Raw genomic sequence first — 2116 nt, 5'->3', positions numbered from 1 at the left:
TCAATACACCGGAAGCTGTCATAGGGTGTATCGTTCAGAGTGTGATCCCTGACCTGCCTTCCTCCTGGGCTGTCATAGTGTATCGTTCAGAGCGTGATGCCCTGACCTGCCTTCCTCCTGGGCTGTCATAGGGTGTATCGTTCAGAGTGTGATGCCCTGACCTGCCTTCCTCCTGGGCTGTCATAGGTGTATCGTTCAGAGTGTGATGCCCTGACCTGCCTTCCTCCTGGGCTGTCATAGGGTGTATCGTTCAGAGTGTGATGCCCTGACCTGCCTTCCTCCTGGGCTGTTATGTGTGAAACACATATCACTGTCCTAGAAATGCCTCAGACATGATGGAAACAAGCCCAGATTCCCCCAGGGGGAAATTCCCCTTTAACTGGCACATAGTGCCTCAGACATGATGGAAACAAGCCCAGATTCCCCCAGGGGGAAATTCCCCTTTAACTGACACATAGTGCCTCAACATTACCCAGACCAACATGTTGATCAACATAGCTCATAGGGAGCAACGCGCAGTTCTCCAGTAAGTCTCGGCAAAGGGTGAAATAATGTGCGCGTGCGTGTGTGTGTTGTTTAAATGTAAAAAACTGTATCACTCAAACAAATTCAACAAGTAACCCAATATCACCGTGACATGCTGTGGCATTGGTACTAAAGCTGCATCATTCCAGACCAGTTAAGACTGCAATTGATGTTGAATTATTGTCTGATAAATGAACAGTGATAGCCTAATTAAAGGGATAGCTTAATTAAAGGGATAGCCGCATTAAAGGGATAGCCTAATTAAAGGGATAGCTTAATTAAAGGGATAGCCTCCTTAAAGGGATAGCCTAATTAAAGGGATACCCTCATTAAAGGGATAGCCTAATTAAAGGGATAGCTTAATTAAAAGGATAGGCTAATTAAAGGGATAGCCTAATTTCCAAAGGATTCCGGGTGGCAGTTGGGAAAGATTAGATGACTGATTCAAAAAATATATGAATTTCTTCGACATCTAGCCACAACAAACAGAGGACAAACAGAGGAGGGAGGGCACTTTTGACTAGGACTCAGCTGTTACTGGCGAGTCGACTCCACACTTCCACACAGTTTAGAATGGTTCAGAACGATCGAGAGAAGTGGTTGACACGAACGCACCATGACTGTTGATTAACTACCATGTACTGAGAGATCAGAGAACACTAGGCCCCTACTGTCAGAGGGCATTACTAGAGAGAACAATCACACTGAGTAGTACAGGACACAACCTTGTAATCTGGAGATGTTTGAGGTTAGATTAGAGACTCCCTCCTAGAGTGAGAAATCACAGTGTGTCGTGCAGACAGTACTTTAACTCGTGTAGGGCTACAGGACACAACCTTATACTCGTCAGCACGGGATCTAGTAATAATCTGTGGATGTACTGAGGGTAGAGAGACACCGCGTAGAGAGACCACGCTAGTCTTGATTAGAAGATCATCTGTATCTGTGTCTTGTTTTTATAGCGGGTCACTGGGAAGAAAAACCTCCCACAGCTGCCCTGGAGCTGTCCTGAAGTTACACAGCAGTAGTGTGAAGCCAGGCTAAACACATCGTTCACAGCTAATGTCCCTGAGCTGCCAGGGTTACTGAGGAGCAAGGGCATTCAGGGTACAGTTAGATACACTTGACTGAACAAAGAGTAACTGAGGGCCAGCTGTGTGAGGGGAAGAAGTAGCCATAACAACAGTAATCAGGTCACGACCTGACACTGACCCTGCCTCAGTTGGGCTGGCCAGACTGTGTGTGTATGTGTGTGTGTGTCCGCCTGACTGCAAGTGTGTATGACTGTGTGTGTGCCTGTGAGTGTGTGCTCAAACTTCACGCCGTCTCTCATCCCTCTCTCACACAGAGAGACATCCATCCATTTAGTCAGAAGTGGCCGTTAAACCACAGCTGACAGCAGAGGAACACTAATGACCCAGAATCCTGTGCAGCGAACCACGGGCACCCATTATACGAGCAGCACCACTGCACAAACACACACACTACCACGTCACCCCTCACCTCACCTCACGTCTCCCACGGTCACTGCCTCTCTGACACAAATTACAATCTCCACCCAGCCTCCCAGACAGGCTATTTTTCAACACTC

General features: G+C 47.4%; 1 pseudogene; it reads right to left on the bottom strand.

Annotated features, from left to right (window-relative positions):
- LOC112075203 (PDZ domain-containing RING finger protein 4-like) overlaps positions 1 to 2116 on the bottom strand; it is a 35559-nt pseudogene that overhangs the window by 30695 nt on the left and 2748 nt on the right.

The sequence above is a fragment of the Salvelinus sp. IW2-2015 genome, unplaced genomic scaffold (genome assembly GCF_002910315.2).
Source record: "Salvelinus sp. IW2-2015 unplaced genomic scaffold, ASM291031v2 Un_scaffold3029, whole genome shotgun sequence".
NCBI lineage: Eukaryota > Metazoa > Chordata > Actinopteri > Salmoniformes > Salmonidae > Salvelinus > Salvelinus sp. IW2-2015.
The sequence above is the reverse complement of the archived record's forward strand: the minus strand, read 5'-3'. Positions and strand labels throughout refer to the sequence as shown.